Below are 18,857 nucleotides of genomic sequence, written 5' to 3'. Positions count from 1 at the left end.
AAAAACACCTCATTTAAAATTCATTTCACACATTGTAGCATGCAGGGAAACACCAATATGCATCTACAGTCTGATCACTGTAATAAGAAAAATGAGTGCAATTCAGTAAAAATAACATCTGACACAATGTTTGCAGCCACTTTTTATAGTGTGTATGCAATTAAGATACAATTACCTTGAGGTATTTGTTCACTGCATGAGAAAAGGATCTGGTGCCGGATCACGACATGTTTAACTGAAACGACCTCGTCGTTTTTCTGAGAAGCCGTTGATACGACTTAGTGCACTTTAACTTAGCATCAAAGTCCTGTTAGCATAAAGGTGATTAGTCTGTACCATTAAAACTTCATCCAGATAATCACAATCTTAGAAGCTCCAAATACATGTATGCTCACATATTTGTTTGGCTGCGAAATTCACAGGCCTACTTCATAACCCACTTTATAGCTAACAGACTTCTGTAGCTAGTCCCTAGGCTAATGGCTAGCATTCCTGGGCTAAAATCATGCGTCATCAGGCAGGGATGTTGTACTACTCCCCTGTGGGAGAGGTCGGTGTCATTTCTTTTCCAACACTAATTATATCTTTATCCACGACAGTCTTTATTAGATGCTGTGAATATGTGGTACGTGTTTGCCGCGTAAGTGTATAGGCACTGCTAATGCTAGCGTGGGTTGAGCTAACTCTCGTCCCAACTGTTTATATTTGGTTATAGGAGCTGGAGCGGGCAAGTTATTTACTTATTTATATTATTAACGTCGGAACACAACAGTTACACTTACCAGCCAAAGACTTGGCAGTCACAAGTTTTTACCCAAGCATGCTGTAATCCTCCTTCTGAGGTACACTTCAGACTGACCGCAGTGACTCTCAGACAGACTGACAAAGGTTTGCAAACAACTGCCATTCTAATTTATAAATGCAGGCAGACTGTCAACATTTTAACAACATCATGAGTTTAAATACCTGAAATTAACCATCCAGAGCAGCAAATATTGAAAACGAGAGTGCATGAAGTTGGGTGGAAACGAAGGTTTTTTGTGACAGAAGGAGAGCAGCAGGAGTTAGAGGAAATATGAGAGTGAAACCTGCAGTGATGTATGCTTTGGAGACGATAACACTAACAAAAAGATGACCTTTTCACTGGGAGTAACTAAACTGGATAGAATTAGAAACGAGTACATCAGACGAACAGCTCAAAGTCGGAGGGACAAGGCTGAGATGATTTGGACCTGCTGGACATGCTAGACACGGGGTGAGATGGAGGAAGATGATCTGCTGTGGCGACCCTGAAAGGTTTCAGAACAAGAAGACAACGCATCAGACTGAGCTGGTCTGTGCCGACAAACACAAGTCTGCGACCCGTCTCCTGGCGGTAGGTGACAAAGTTCACCTTGTGACGAACAGCCGTTCTGGTAGCGCGCTCTAGAAATCTTTGGAAAAGGAAAAATGCCCAGGACAATTTGATTTCTTCTTCTTACACATAAAAAATGTGAAAACTACATTTGTGTGCTTTCTGTTGGGTCTTTTTTCATTCGTAGGTGTTTTAACTTCAGCTTACTACCTGCATTTAGAAAAATAACCATTTATCAGTCAATATCAAATTTATTTCTATAGCACATTTAAAAGCACACAGGGAGGTAATAACTTATTCAAAGTTAGGGGCATGACTTCCAAAAACAATAACTTATTTTCGTTATGGTGAGAATATTCTGTGTTAACAGTCTTTAACATCATGTAGACAGTTAAACAGAGGCTGCAGTGAGACAGGGAGATCCAGTTTCAAGGGGAAGTAAATTTGGATGTCATCAGCATAACAATGAAAGGGGATGTTGTATTCCCTGAAAATAGATCCCAAAGGCAGCATGTTTAAGGAGAACAAAGTTGGACCCAAAACAGACCCCTGTGGAACACCACAACAGGAAGAGTATTTCTCATTAGCTACAGAGAAAGACCTCTCTGATAAATATGATTTAAATCATGATAAAACTGAGCCTTTAAGACCAACAATGTGTTCAAGTCTCAATAAAAGTATTTTATGATCAACTGTGTCAAAGGCTGCAGTCAAATCTAAAAGAACTAAAACAACCGAACAACCTGAGTCGACAGTTAAAAGAAGATCATTAGAAACTCTTAAAAGTGCCGTCTCAGCACAGTGACGAGATTTAAAACCAGACTGGAACTCCTCACAGACGTGTGTCTAAAAAGGTGTGAAGGTGCTTGAAAGCAACTTTTTCCAAAATGTTAGACATAAACCATTTTTATTGATAAACACGCTTCAAACCTCACATATATTCATATAATAATTGTAACATATTTGGATATTTGTGGCTTTTACTCAGCTTCCCCTTTTATAAACTCTGTGGAGTTGCTGAACACGCACAGTGGACTGTTTGTTCCCATATCACAGAACGATGCCATTAAAACGCATCTGCTGGTGTGTGTAAAAGCACGCAATGTTCCTGTATTTATGGAGACGACTCATATTTTGTGCCTGGACAATAGTTACAAGCCATGTGACTATAAACGTAATTGTATCCCGCTTGTAATTCACGTGGGAAAATTCAGGTGCTTTCTTGCTTTCGGTGCCAAAAGGACGTCTCTAAATCTACTGTAAATAACTGAAATGAATACATCTTTAATGTTATTGCTGTGCGAATGGCGAGATGGGAGTACTTTATTCCACTGATGGTGGCGATATAAGTAAGTACTCATATGTGAATACATTTCATTCAAGTCTGAAGTGGCGCACGTGACTTCATTTGCCGTTCATCGCCTCTTTAACGGCGTGCGCTGCTATTAAAACACACACACACAGATGCTGCATTCAAATCATTTCATATGCGTGCACAAAGAGGGATCTCCCCACGGCCTGCTGCTCTGCAGAGCTGCTCTAGTGTATCTGATGGGATAATCTGCGTGTTGTGCTGCGGCCCATGTGAGGGAGGGATTACATATTTATTTGGGGAGTTTTCATCCCGCCTTTACCATCTGTCACCAGTAGTGTGGCCGTGGGACATTTACCACAGCTTTATAGTGGAATGATAGGATAAGAGTGGGTGAGTGGGAGAGATTGTGCACAGGTGGTTGTGTGTGACTCAGAGAGAAAGGGAGGAAGTAACCACCTGCACATTCAGAAGCACCAAAATCCCCCGTGTCATCTAAAAAAAGGAAAAGTTGGGGGCTTTTCAGTGAAGTCCAGCAGCAGCACTGGGACTTTTTCCCATGCTCTGAAGGGCGGTCTCCTCATAGTTCCTCTTTTAGTCCCAGGGTGATTAAGAGCCAACTCAGTGCTGATGTCATAATCCACGTCCTGTCACATACATTACAGCTGCAACCTGATGGGTGGTCAGTTCACTTGGCCAGTGTGTGTGTGTGTTACACTGCATTTGATTCATGAGATGAGATCCTGAAATAGTCAGCTTATAGTTCAGTAATCAACCTGAGACTGACCTCAGGAGGACCAGCACAGACCTGGCCCCCCTCTACATCAACAGTGACCGTGTGCAGAGGGTCCCAGCCTGCAGACTCCTGAGCACTTTCACCTCTCGTGACCAATCCTGGACTGCAAACACCTCAGTGGTCACCAAGCAGGTGTAGTAGCAGCTTCACTTCCTGGGAGAATAACCTGGGTCAAAAGCTGCAGGTGCCCTTTTACCGCTCCTCCATAGAGAGCGTGCTGACACATCGTATCACGGTGTGGTGCAGGAGCTGCACTGAAGCAGAGAGGAGGAGGCAGCAGGTCATCGGCACGGCTCAGACGATCGTCGGCTGCTCTCCGGCCTCCCCGCAGGACTCATTCGCCTCACGTTTCCTCAACGTGGCCACAAACACTGTAAAGGACCCATCACGTCCTGCCTCTGACAGGGATGTGCACAAAAAGACTCACAAACACTCGCACTACCACCTCCTCTTCCTCTGCCTGCACAGCCAAGTGCATGTATTTAGCAGTTTTTATATATAGTACTTTTTAAAAGCTCTGCATACTTTCACATAGGAAATATTTTTCTGACCGTTTCCTTATTTGCATATCTGACGGTACAAAATCAACATTTACTTCAGCTTTTACAACCAAAAACTGCAACACACAAATGCTGGATTTGCTCTCCTCAAGTATTTTTATTTGTTTTGGTCATTTGTTTGATGCACTTGCCTTTTTCTTGTGTTCCTGATGTTCCTGTTCTCCTGATGTGTGTCTTTGTCTCTGTCTGCTCCATTTTTTGTTTTGCTGTATCTGCAAGAAATTAATTTATCTATAAATCCAAAACAATGAGCTGAAAAATCCTAAAATGCTCTGCATGCCAGTATGTCTGATGCCTTTCTCGATATTTTACTCCACTTTTTATTTTAATGTTAATATATTAAGCTACAGATTGATTCATAGTCATTCTTGTTTGTAAGTCTTAAGCTGGGGACATAACTGTTTCCCACCTGAGGACATGATGCCTGCAGTTCCTCTCACACAGCATCTCTCTGTACGTGTCACCGCTCATATTCAGTCCTGACCAACAGCTTCCCCGTGGGTCCAATGTGCAGCTTGGTTTCCTGTAAGGACGAGCTGCAGGAAAGCAATAAATAAATAAATAAATACCATAAGACTGCTGGAACAGCCAAAAATCAAGTGCATCGCTCAGGGATTTGTACTGGTGTATCAACACTTTGTCTTAATGAGACAAAAACAACAACAAAGTTCTTCCTGGTTTTCAGAGTTTCTCTGATTTCAGACTTAATGAAATGTGTTTGTATTTCATTAACTGCTCTTTCACATGTTGTGTCTAATTACCTGCTGAATGGTGATTACATTTATCAGTTGTTGAATATCAGGAAGAAGTCCATTTCATTAATTTTTCTATTATCACTTTAAAGAAACTGTTTTTTTTCCTGTTATAAATGTGCAGTGTCTTTGTTCTCCACACGGTCTCCTTCTGTTGATATTAAGCAGGAACTTTATGTCTCTGCTGCACATTTTGAAGATGGCTTGAATCAAAATGTGTTAATTCTCTGGCTTGTTTTTGTCTTAAAGAAGGAAATCGTTGGATTCAGGACACAGAAACGTTTTATTTTTAAGATTCAAACTTTCCTTTGACAGAGCTTATCATCAGGGTTGGATCAGGTGACCCTGAAGCATCCTTTAGTTATGCTGCTAAAAGCTCAGGCTCCTCTGGGACTTCTTCTTCTCTGCTCACCTCTTTTCACTACTTCACTGCTGCATGACATTAAATTGTATCTTCTCAGCTTCATAGTCTGAATTTCGTCCTGTCTCCCTGTGCTCTCCTTGCACTCCTCTCTCTCCCCTCACCCCGAGGCCGTCCCTTCCCGAGTCGGCTTCTGCCGAAAGTTTCTTCCTGTTAAAAGAGAGTTCCTTCCTTGTCATGGTCCCTTGGTTTGGGGCCAGGGTTTCTCTAGTTTGGATAAGTCTTTCTATCCTATATTGTTCACTGTTCTGTTTGTAGTCTTGCCTTTAGTTCTTAGTTTAGCTCTTTGACTATGTTAGTTGTTAGGTTGTGTATTTTCTGCTTCCTGGTGTTTCTCTGTCTGTTTCATTTTGATAGCCCTTCATCCCGTGTGTGTTTTGTTCAGTTTTGCTTCCCCTGTCTCTTGGCACCTGTGTGCATATATTGTCCGAGTCTTTGTCCCCGTGTGTTCCATCGTCCTGTGTTTCAGCCTAGTTCATGAGTTCCTGGTTGAGTTCTGTCTATGTGAGTTTTCAGTCCTGCACTTGGGTCGTGACACCCACGCCTTCCTACCATTGCCTGGCTCTTTGCAGTCGTCTGCATCGTATGTTACACTAAAAGCCCCTCCAGGTGACTGTTGCTGTGATTTGGTGTAAATCAAAATAAGCTGAACTGAACTGATCTGCATGCTGAACATTGCAGTGGTTTTTCATTTCCACCTTTTATTGTTTTCTGTGACTAAAGATAATTCACAGTTAGAATTATGTAACTGGTTATTTGGTTGTGTAATGATAATAATAATAATTTTTAAATAAATGTCTCTTCTTCTTCCTTGTTTGTAATCACAGAGATGCTCTTTGATTAGGACTGGCATGTAATTTAAGTCACGCTCAGACCTCACCGGCGAGGGCTGGCCCAGTGCGTGACCCCTTCAGAAGAAATAGGCCCCCAGATTGTGTTTTTAATGACTCGGGTGTATGTTTGGAGCTTCAGCTTTAAAACTAAATGCCGTAATAATACCTCTGGTTTGCAGCTGTTACTGAAGCTCGATTTATCCAAATGATAAAAAAATAAAGTATTCTGGTTTATTTCGAGTATTATGCAGATAGTTTTGCTTTTGCTTTTTTGCCTTGCATACTCATCTTGCTTGTACTGTGACAACAGGGAAACAGAAAGGTGCTCATAACCCAGCTGTTCTGGGAAAATTTGTATAATAGCAAAGAGAAAGCCGCAGTAAAGTTCTTAACCAGCCTGCAGGGTTTCTTTACTCATTTATCTTTATTGTAATGCAGTTGAATGACTCATGAAATTGTTAATATTAAAAACCACACAGTGAAGAATCTTTAAAAGAAGATCTGGCTTTCATTTTTGTTATTGCAGAAATTTTCTATAATTATTGGTTTTGTCGCTGGGCTAAAGACTTCCAGCTGCTCAAATTAAACGTCTAGAGGAATATCAGATCATAAATTCAGTTCTGAGAAATCAAGCACTGACTCAGTACCCAGGCTGGGCTCGGTCCATGTTTTAATTTGTTCTCTGTAAAATTCTGTGTATTCCCTGGCCGTAGCATCTCGTTTCATTACCACAGGTCCAAACACAGAGTGCGCGCTGGTATCGTTTTCTTGCAACATTAACAGCCTGTAAATCGTCTCATTTGTTTTAAATAATCTTACTTTACATTTGTTTCAAATCATTTTTACAGCAATACTATTAGTGTTATTACTAGCAATAATATGAGCTACTGCTGGTGCTCTTTCAGATTCTTCATTATGTATCAAACGGTGAGTCAAACAAAATTCAGTGAGAATCAGTATGATTCGCTGCATAATGTTATACCTGCTCAGTGATTGTAATCATAATTGTTATTAATATTAATACTGTGAATTATTAAGTATTTTTTTAAATGCTGTCATTATTAAATCTTGTTGTAAACCTGTGGTGCTCACACAGGCGGCAGCTGCAATATGCTAACAAATTAGCATGTTAGCATCGATGCTAGCTCTTGGCTTGATTGTTCTGGTGAGGCTGTCAACACTGTGCATACTCGGAGAAGTTGAGCAATGCTTTTATTAAAACAGTAACTCCTTGAAACAAATTGTAGCTTTATGCATATTCTTAATAAGTTCACAAATAATCACAGCTATGATTTGCAGCTTATTATCGCTCACACTGCTGCTACATATATACTGCAGCTGTCTTCAGAAACCCACCCAAGCACATTTTAATATGACTAAATTATCAGTGCATAGCTATAACCTACAAATCTCCCTCTCATCTTCAGCATGTATGTTTTCAGCATTGCTTACTTTCTAAAAAGGATTTTTTTTTTCATGTGCTGGTAATTAAATTCTTTCCCACTCCCTGTGAATCCTCCACAGGTCATATTTGAAACCTGAGCATGTTTTCCTCAGACTCACTGTAGCACATCCACTTCCGTTTTTCCATGACTTTGAGATTCTTCTCTACCCTCAAGCTTCCAAATCTTGCCTGGATCCTGTGACTCCTCTTTCCATCCAGGCTCAGGCAAAGCGTGAGATATCTTCGTTCATTTTTCTTTCTTCCTGGAAAGAAAGTGATACTCAGGTCTGAGCTGTGGGAACAAGAAGAAAACATGGCCTTAAAAAAAGGAGCTCAATCTGCTTATCTCTGTTATGGTCCCACATGAGAAGAGGAACAGATTAGCCCCAGGTAATATCTTTGGTGGCCTCTCCAGTGTCTAATTAAAAGGCTATCGTTTTAGTGAGTACATATAAAGCAGTGATTGAGGTGATTTTCCCTCAGAGCTGTGTCTGCTCTGTGGGACGGTCACAACACTTTCAACAACTCTGTTTTCTTTTGATCTGATTTCTGCTCAGCCCAGCTGCCGGAGGATCTAAAGAGTAGGAAACCTAGAGAGAGCATACTTACGCAGGTTATAAATGTGGCAAATGAGAGGAATGATAAAGCGGGAGCAACGTAAATGGATAAAAGAAAGCCCCCGTAATCTGTCTCATTGTCAGGAAGTATAATTTTCCAAACATGACATGAGCCAGCGAATGCCAAGAGGGATACACTGTGCTGATTCACAGAGGGTATGGTTTGGGAAACCACAAAACCAGCAGGCGCACTGATTGATGGCGCCGAAAATCCATGCAAACGGATTCATATGTTTCCTTATGCGGCAGCTGCCCTGTATTAATCTAATGTAATTAACAATAAACACCCCGTCATGATCGGAATTGCAATTTAAAAGTCTCGGGGATCTGCTCTGCGAGGAATTACAACCACATGTCCTCCTGCCTGTAAGCAAGCTGCAGGAAACACAGAGATTGCTCATAAAGTCTTATCATTTTGTGGAGAGGAGCTTTAGCCTTAGTATAGAAATGAGATAGACTGGTGCATCACATGTTGCCTTTCCATTTTTTACTTTCATGCAGAATAACTGGCTACTGGGAGAAAGGGCAACCCTCACATCGGGAAATTCCAGCTTTCTCTATGTCACTCAGTCCAGGAAGTCAAATATGAAGCGTGCGATCTACACAGATGTTCTGAAAGACTCTCAGTTTTAACGCAGAATAAGGAGGCATTCCAGCGTTACCAATCTTCCTGACTCCAGCAGTCAAGCCTTTTTCCTTTAATTTGTCAGATGTCCATAAGTAGTACTGTACAAAACAAGTTATATTGTATTAAATTAAATGACCGGATTATTAATAATTCAGCTCTTTTGACAGCTTCAGCAATGCCCCACTGAAATCTATCACTCCTCACCAGCACATTCTGGGGCAGCGTTATCAGGCAAAGTATTTTCAGATCCTCGGCACCTGAGACAATAAGGCATTTCTCTGCAACCATCCAGCCCAAGGCCGAGAAGCTCTGAGAGATATTAAAGCAGAGTGACAGATCTAATTATCACCTTCCCACTTCTTCTGCTCCAACTCTGATGAAAAGTACTACATTACAGCAGACACCCTATGCCCTCAAACTAACTTTCACCTTTGTTAATAACTAAGAGTGTAGTTATCTGGAATACCTGCTGAGGGCATGTCTCAGAATAGAGAGAAAGAGATTTGCAACAAGGCTGAATTTATGAAAGGAAGACTGTCATTATTCCAGCTCTTGCTGCAGTGACTGTGCAAATGCCCCCTACCCACCATCTCTCACCTTTCCCCCCGTCTGCTTTCGCATTTCTCATTTTGTCTTTTCACAGAGATTTAGACGGTGTCACAGCTCTGTGAAGTTTCCACTCCTCTCTTTTATCGTATCCTGTTCCTGAACGCTCTAAGGGCTCCGCTGATATCCCATATGAGACTGCACTGAATGGGAGGTTTTGTTTGCACACACGTGCCGTGCAGCAGACAATGCCGGCTGCAGGAGAGCCACTCTGCTGACCTCTCTGCTTCTTGGCATCTGCTGCCAGATTCCCTTTCAGCCCCGTACAAATCACTTAGAAAGAGGCAGCGAGCTCTGTTTTGCTGGCAGGATGTTATGGTGCACAGCTCGCACCACTAAACTGCTGTTTTGTTTTGTTGTCTCCCCACACTGCTACTGTTGATGGAAACTGTGTCGAGCTGGGCTAATGGGCTGTGGGTGTGTTTGTGTGTGTCCCCGTGCACTTACATATGCATTCCCGGTAAGAAATACGCAATTCCTTTCGAGTAGTGGTTGCCGTGGAAACCTTGGTCAGGTCTGGTCTCCAGCTGCCATTATACAGTGAAGCGTGCTGGGACATGTGGCAATGGGGGTTGGTTAATCATCAGCCACTATATCAGATCTGTGGCCACGTTAGTGCTGATGGTTGTGCCACGAACACTTTATTAAAAAAAAAAAATACATTTGCTTCAGATGTCAGAATTAAAATGGTGCCCTGTGCAAATGTACTGTAGTTGGCGTGCAGGGTGCCACACACCATCACCTAAATGCTTAACTAAATAAGAAACTATTAATGATTATAACAATGATTTAAAAAACCCTGTTATGAATAGTCAAAATTTACTCCTATAACAAAAAGTTTCTTCTAAACCTGCAGTTTTCAAGTGACCACGTGAGGTCACTGGATAGTTGATGGATGGATGGAAGGATGGATGGATGATGGAAGGATGGATGGATGGATGGATGGATGGATGGATGGATGGATGGATGGATGGAAGGATGGATGGATGATGGAAGGGTGATGGAAGGATGATGGATAGATGATGGATGGATGGATGGATGGATGGATGGATGGTGGAAGGATGGATGGATGATGGAAGGATGATGGATGGATGGATGGATGGATGGATGATATATGATAGATGATGGATGGATGGATGGATGGATGGATGATTGATGGATGATGGATGGATGGATGATTGATGGATGGATGGATGGATGGATGGATGGATGGATGATTGATGGATGGATGGATGGATGGATGGATGATTGATGGATGGATGGATGGATGATAGATGATGGATGGATGGATGGATGATAGATGGAAGGATGGCTGGATGGATGATTGATGGATGGATGGATGGATGGATGATTGATAGATGATATATGGATAGTTGATGGATGGATGGATGGAGGATGGATGGATGGATGGATGGATGGATGGATGGATGGATGGATGATATATGGATAGTTGATGGATGGATGGATGGATGGATGGATGATTGATGGATGGATGATGGATGATGGATGGATGGATGATATATGGATAGTTGATGGATGGATGGATGGATGATAGATGGAAGGATGGATGGATGGATGGATGGATGATTGATGGATGAATGGATGGATGATTGATGGATGGATGGATGGATGGATGGATGGATGGATGATTGATGGATGGATGGATGGATGGATGGATGATATATGATAGATGATGGATGGATGGATGGATGGATGGATGATTGATGGATGATGGATGGATGGATGATTGATGGATGGATGGATGGATGGATGGATGGATGGATGGATGGATGATTGATGGATGGATGGATGGATGATAGATGATGGATGGATGGATGGATGATAGATGGAAGGATGGCTGGATGGATGATTGATGGATGGATGGATGGATGGATGATTGATAGATGATATATGGATAGTTGATGGATGGATGGATGGAGGATCGATGGATGGATGGATGGATGGATGATAGATGGATAGTTGATGGATGGATGGATGGATGGATGGATGGATGGATGGATGATGGACGGATGGACGGACGGATGGATGGATGGATGATGGATGGACGGACGGACGGATGGATGGATGGATGATGGATGGATGATTGATGGATGGATGGATGATGGATGCATGGATGGATGGATGGATGATGGATGGATGGATGGATGGATGGATGGACGGACGGATGGATGGATGGATGATGGATGGATGGATGATGGACGGATGGATGGATGGATGGATGATGGATGGATGATGGACGGATGGATGGATGGATGGATGGATGGACGGATGGATGATGGATGGATGGATGATGGACGGATGGATGGATGGATGGATGATGGATGGATGATTGATGGATGGATGGATGGATTTTGGTAAAGGTTAAAGTTAGATCACGCTCTGCTTGGCCTCACTTCTGTAAAAATCAGTTATTAAACTAAAAGGTTTTGTGGTCTTTGTGCCTTTTGGAGCATTTTTAATGAAACTCTTGAGAAATAATGTTTCCTGCTGTGTGCTGCTGCCTCTGCTTCAGGAAAAGTTCTGGTATTTTAATAGACTAATAAGTACATTTGTGTGTTTGCATGGTATCCCTACACTTTATGGATCTTTAAAACAGCACCAGTCCCCGGTGCACTTACACACAGTTAATCTAACTACAGCAGGTAGCTTGAGCCAACTATGCTGAAGAACGTGAATACATGCAGAGCTTGTGCATGTATTCGTGCTATCTCTTCATGTCAGTTTGACTGCATGATGTTCAGATCAGGTGCTGTATTCACAAACATTCAGAGAGCTCTTGCAGAGTTCTCCTAACGTAGCCTAAACATTTATAGAAAGGAGTCCTCACGTAAGAGTGATTTAGGAAGCTCTCAGAGTAACTCTGAGCAAGAAGTGAACAAAACCTTTTATCCCAGCGAGGCGATGCGGCTGACCCGATTAACAAGAATACATTTTTGCCAGTTTTCAAGTAATTCAGCCTCGTAATCACATTCATTTCTGGCATCATTGCATTGGATGGGAGATGTAAGCGTATCTTTAATGAGATCGGCTACAAACATTATCCCCACACCATCTAATCTGCTGTTTCATTAACTCACTGTCATTCAGAGGTATTTCCTCTACCTTTTTGTCTCTCCACTATTTTCTCCTACTTAATAAAGCAAAGGAAACTCTTAAGCCTCTAAAAAGGCACTCCTTCCTACTCCTAGCAGTTTTTCCACAATCTAGTATAAACTTCAAAGGTTAATTCTTATAAAACATCATAAATCTAAAGCTGCATACACAACGCAAATAATTTGCATTGACGTGGCAACCAGAGACCACGCAAAGTTGATAGCATTCTGCAGTTTCAAGCAACTACACCTGAAATATCCACCAGCAACAGGAAGTGGGCGGGGCCCAAGATAAACTTTTCTCAACTTCCAGGTGAGCGACTGAAGCAGTTACCCATGTGACTGAAAAGTACAAGTGATAGACATTTGACCTGGTAGTAAATACATTAAAAAGTTACCTAGGCCGGACCGAAGCAAACAACCAGCCGTCAGCTTTGACCAGTGAATCATTTCCAGTCTGCTTAAGACTTTTTTCCAGATTCTGCCCCAAGCAGCAGCTCTTTGTAATGGGAAGCTTTAAGAATGTGGCCCCAGGGCTCTGAGCGGGCCACACCATCTGTCACAGGACTCCTCGTTCTTTGTAACTCGGGCTGGATGTTTGAATTTGATACAACCTCCAAACAAATGAACACCCACAAACAACGTCTATATGCATGCCAGTCTGTTAATAACAGACACAGCAGTACCATCAATGAAGCCCTTTGTTGGGGAGCTATGACCTTTCCACAGCTGTCCTTGAATTTCACATGTGAGGCTTCCACAATGTATTCAATATCATATGTAGATTTTATACAGGCATTGGTAGATACCTGTCAAATAGCTCTCAGCAGGTTGTAGTTCTCCCGACTCTTTTTGGCTAGAACTTGGACGTGGGAGTCCTTCCTGTATTTATTGGAAGGAAGTCATTAGTACATTAACCAGAAATCCTTTAATTTCTGGTTAATGTACGCAGAAAGAAGGCGAAAAGCAAGAAACCAGAGAAAGAGACCTTAATTCGGGTTCATCCTGCTCTTGATTATCTCAGCAGTGTGTTTCAATGTAGCTAAAGTCATAATGATGCTGCTCTTTACATATTTTTCTGTTTTTGTTATGAGAGGAACAAACAAATTCAATCGAGGCTTTTTTCACTCCATTTAATACTGTTGAGGTGTAGAGTAAAAAATAACAAACCTTTATTTTATATCTACCACTTCTTCAAGAAACAATAACCAAAAAGCATATTAGTCAGTGTGGACATCTTACATTTCAAAGGAGTGATCATCTGAACATTTGAAGCAACAAACATAATGCCATAAAGCAGCTGTTACGCATCCAAAGCTGAAATATGGGCATCACCCATAAGACATGTTGTATCCCATTCTGAAATCTCAAGTTTTGGTAGCCATAAAACATCTAGGATTATTACACCAAACCTGATGAGATCTGGATCTGATTTAGAAATGAAGGGTGTTGGTTTCTGGTCTTTTGTCCTCTAAATGGGACCAGAATTAACCAGTTCAGTATCTTGTTATATTAAATAAAACCTGAAACTAGCAAGAGAGACCATAAACATATATGATAAGTGTTTACTGAGGCGTCAAATCAAGTGAGAGATTGGGTTGTTTTCTCATGAATTTACATCTAATTGTACTTTTTTTGGCAACCAGAGGAGCTGCCCCCTGCTGGTCATAAGAAAGAATGCAGGTTTAAAACGCTTTAATTTTAAACCATCTGTGGTATTAATGTTCATAAACAATGTCATTGGTGGCTTCTGAAGATGCTGACTCTGCACTTCTAAAAGTGAAAACATCCAGCACAGAATCAGGAACACATGAAGACGAGTAATCCATCCAAGTACCCGTTTTTCTTGTTAGTTAGAGTTTCACTTTAGAATTATCCTGTTTCTGAGTTATTTAAAAAACAGACCAAACCTAAACAGAACAGAAGTGTTAATAAGGCCCGAAGAATTCATGAGGTTCACATGAAACATGCCTCTCATCAGATAGGCCGTATATATCAGCTGTAGCTGTACGCACACACCCATCTGATGCCGACTAAAGTGCAGCGAACCGTGAATCGCCACATTGTCCAAGTTATGTAATGCAAGTTTATGTACAGACTCTCAAAGATGCACCTCGACCCTGTTGCAGACAGGACTGTGGGCCAAAGGAGGCTTTCTTTCTAAAGGTTAAGGCTGACAGAGCAGTGACTGCAGGAAGAAAGAGTTACTGTACAAAAGAAGGATGTTCTAGCAATGCATTCGTGTACAGCAGCGGTGTCAAACAAGGTGAGGAAGTGCACTTTTCTGCAGGCCTTTCCTCTGGTGTGTATCTGCGAGGTTACACGAAGCGCTGGTCTGACGTTTCTTCCTGAAACTCATCTGGCCAGCTTCCAGTCCCCGCTCTTTTCACAGCCATGTCCCTTGCGTGACAAATAGCTGTTATGCCTTAGCGCGATGATGTCATCCCTTGGGACTTTTAAAACTCAGCAGACTTGTGGGTGTTACTTTTATTGCTGGGTTTGCAGGGATATTTGTAAGATAGAGGAAATGTGTTTTCTCTTAACTTGCTGTCCTGAGCCACAGACACCACTTATCTGAGTGAAATACAGTAATTTTCTGTCCCCTGATCTGTTTTATAAGTATCGATTTAGCGCAGAGATTTTTTTTTTCTCTGTTGAAAGAAGTCTTTCTTTAGCTGAGGTCTTCTTTAAAATCCAGATTTTTGCAATTGTCAGCAGAGGTGATACTTGAAACCAAATGTGGTTGGCCTCTCATTGTGCTGCGAATACTCTCCAGCAACTGTCTTTACCTCAAATGTGCACACCATGTGTGCGTCTCCAGCATCTCATTTAGAAAACTAAACCTTGAGGTTGAGGTCCTGATTTTATTTTGATGAACCGCCCAGGCAGGCCTTAGTATTTGTTATGGTTACGTGGTGGTAATCATTAAAAATGATGGGGAAACGGGGACATGTAAATATTATTACCTGCGTGATTTAGAGAGTAATCTTTAAACATAAACAACAACGTACAGCATTTTGCTGACAGTTGTTTTATGCTCAGCGAGCCAAAAGGATCGTCTGTGTCATGTCTTTGCAATTTACTGGGAAAAAGTTGGTTTAAAAGTTGATTTTTTTCTTGATAAAATTATATATTTTTCACAAAGAACAGTGTCAAATAAATGCTGCTTACAAACTCCAGCAATGTTTTAACACAGTTCATTTACATATAAACTGCTTATGTATTTAAAAAGTGTTTCTTCTAACTCAGACTGGAAATGAGTTTTCCTCCACTGTCCTTAATTCTGACATCGAGCTTGAGCATTTAAAAGGAGAATAAATCTTTATATTTAATTAAACTGCAAATCCACAATGATAATTGTGACATTAAGCATAGCGAGTGCTTAATGAGTGTATATTTCACTCATGCTATACAGCTAGTACCTGAATGCATCACTTAATGTAATTTAATATTTCACAGAGAAATAAAATGTTTTAATTAATGTTTAACATGATGGAAATTCACTGATTCTGTACTGGTATAAAGGAAGTAAAAACTCTTCTGGTTCTTTTGATTAATACCAAACTTCACCGTTCTGAGGAAGCTTGTTTCCTCTGAATGGTTTCTGAGCTCAGCCTCTGAGCGGGTGAAAAAGAGCAGAGCAACGACTCCCCCAAATCAAAGGGGACCAGTTAAGGTAGTCTGGGCTTCTGACTAGAGTGCCTCCTGGATATCTGAGTGAGGGGTTTTGGACATGTCACACCCAGGACAGGCTGGAGAGATTACAACTCTCGACTGACCTGCAAACACCTTGTTGTTCCTCCAGAAGAGCAGGTAGAAGAGGCTGGGAGCGGGAAGGTCTAAGCATCTCTCCCTACACTGCCTCCCGTGTGACCCAGGCATAGACATGCAATAGAAAATGGATGGACAGACAGCGTGTTTCAATTCAATTCAATTCAATTTTATTTATATAGCGCCAAATCACAACAAAAGTCGCCTCAAGGCGCTTCATAGATACAGAGAAAAACCCAACAATCATATGACCCCCTATGAGCAAGCACTTTGGCGACAGTGGGAAGGAAAAACTCCCTTTTAACAGGAAGAAACCTCCGGCAGAACCAGGCTCAGGGAGGGGCGGCCATCTGCTGCGACCGGTTGGGGTGAGAGAAGGAAGACAGGATAAAAGACATGCTGTGGAAGAGAGACAGAGGTTAATAACAGATATGATTCAATGCAGAGAGGTCTATTAATACATAGTGAGTGAGAAAGGTGACTGGAAAGGAAAAACTCAATGCATCATGGGAATCCCCCGGCAGCCTACGTCTATTGCAGCATAACTAAGGGAGGATTCAGGGTCACCTGGTCCAGCCCTAACTATATGCTTTAGCAAAAAGGAAAGTTTTAAGCCTAATCTTGAAAGTAGAGATAGTTTCTGTCTCCCGAATCCAAACTGGAAGCTGGTTCCACAGAAGAGGGGCCTGAAAACTGAAGGCTCTGCCTCCCATTCTACTTTTAAATACTCTAGGAACAACAAGTAGGCCTGCAGAGCGAGAGCGAAGTGCTCTAATAGGGTGATATGGTACTACAAGGTCATTAAGATAAGATGGGGCCTGATTATTTAAGACCTTGTATGTGAGGAGCAGGATTTTGAATTCAATTCTGGATTTAACAGGAAGCCAATGAAGGGAAGCCAGAACAGGAGAAATATGCTCTCTCCTTCTAGTCCCTGTCAGGACTCTTGCTGCAGCATTTTGGATTAGCTGAAGGCTTTTCAGGGAGTTTTTAGGACTTCCTGATAATAATGAATTACAGTCGTCCAGCCTGGAAGTAATAAATGCATGAACTAGTTTTTCAGCGTCACTCTGAGACAGGATATTTCTAATTTTAGAGATGTTGCGCAAATGGAAGAAAGCAGTCTTACATATTTGTTTAATATGTGCGTTGAAGGACATGTCCTGGTCAAAAATGACTCCAAGGTTCCTCACAGCGTTACTGGAGGCCAAGGTAATGCCATCCAGAGTATGAATCTGGTTAGATACCATATTTCTAAGATTTTCAGGGCCGAGTACAATAACCTCAGTTTTATCTGAATTAAGAAGCAGAAAGTTAGCGGCCATCCAGGTCTTTATGTCTTTAAGACATTCCTGCAGTTTAACTCATTGGTGTGTGTTATCTGGCTTCATGGACAGATAGAGCTGGGTGTCATCTGCATAGCAGTGTAAATGTATGCTATGTCTTCTAATGATGCTGCCTAAGGGAAGCATGTATAATGTAAACAGAATTGGTCCTAGCACTGAACCCTGTGGAACTCCATAATTGACCTCAGTGTGTGAAGAGGACTCTCCATTTACATGCACAAATTGGAGTCTATTAGATAGATATTTTGATATGTTTGAGTTAGTCAGGGCCAAATTATTTTGATGAAGAATGCGAACAGCTGATACTGGTGGTCTGTATACTAAAGGTGTTGTTGGAGCTTGGACCGTGGTTATTTCCACCTCAGAAGCTTCCTCGATTTCAGTCTGTAACAGCTCTGCAAATACGAGGCCAAACCGAGCAACCTCGAGCTCTGTGGATCAGAAGGTTGGCTGAAGTCTTCACTGCCGTGCTAAAAATGGCAAATGGTTGTCTTTTAATTACAGATACAGCCGCCTCCGGGGTGGAAAGTGTTAATGAAAAAAATCCAAGATACCCTTGAATGATGAATTCCTGGCATTGACCTATTAGACTCCGGTTCATATATCTCATTTCCCTCACCCTGTCCTGCCATTATCTAAACGCCTGCAGCTTCAGGCCCAGAGTAAACACTGGTGTCTGGGACTGAGGGCTGCGAGGTCACCGTGGATAGGTGATGACAGCTGAAGTCAGAGGACTGACTCTTGAGGGGTCACCCAGTCTGTCTGCCAGGGGCCTGAGGCACATAAGGAAGCATGGAAGGTGAAAGACTGAGTGCTGAGAGTAAAGAATGTGGCCACTTGCTCTGTGAGCCTCTGGACCCAAACTTAGCCTCAGACGTGTATCTCTTTCTTATTTTTAAACTATGAAATGTGGAACGATAGGCCATAGGCTACTCCTCTTATCTAGTTCATTTATTTAATTACTAAACCTGTCAGACAGTAACATCTTGCAGTACATGGCCTAATATGGTGAATTAAGGGTGGAGATTATATAATTTAATAGGAAGGCACGGCACACCCTCTTAGAGGTTGGGACTGCAAACTTTATCACAGATTTAGCCAAAGAACGTATGCTGCATAATTTACTACACACCAATCAGGCATAACATTATGACCACCTGCCTAGTACTGTGTTGGCCCCCGTTTTGTTGCCATAACAGTCCTGACCCATCAAAGCATGGACGAGACCCCTGAGGTTGTGCCGTGGTATCTGCAACAAGATGTTACCAACGGATCCTTCAAGTCCCCTAAATTGTGAGGTGAGG

General features: G+C 41.9%; 1 protein-coding gene across 1 annotated transcript in view; it reads left to right on the top strand.

Annotated features, from left to right (window-relative positions):
* The window catches only part of neurl1aa (neuralized E3 ubiquitin protein ligase 1Aa), a 75,241-nt gene that overhangs the window by 11,226 nt on the left and 45,158 nt on the right, over positions 1 to 18,857 (top strand). The window lies entirely within an intron of this gene.

Source organism: Perissodus microlepis, chromosome 6 (genome assembly GCF_051167445.1).
Source record: "Perissodus microlepis isolate ML-2025 ecotype Zambia chromosome 6, ASM5116744v1, whole genome shotgun sequence".
NCBI classification, from domain to species: Eukaryota; Metazoa; Chordata; class Actinopteri; order Cichliformes; family Cichlidae; genus Perissodus; species Perissodus microlepis.
The sequence above is the reverse complement of the archived record's forward strand: the minus strand, read 5'-3'. Positions and strand labels throughout refer to the sequence as shown.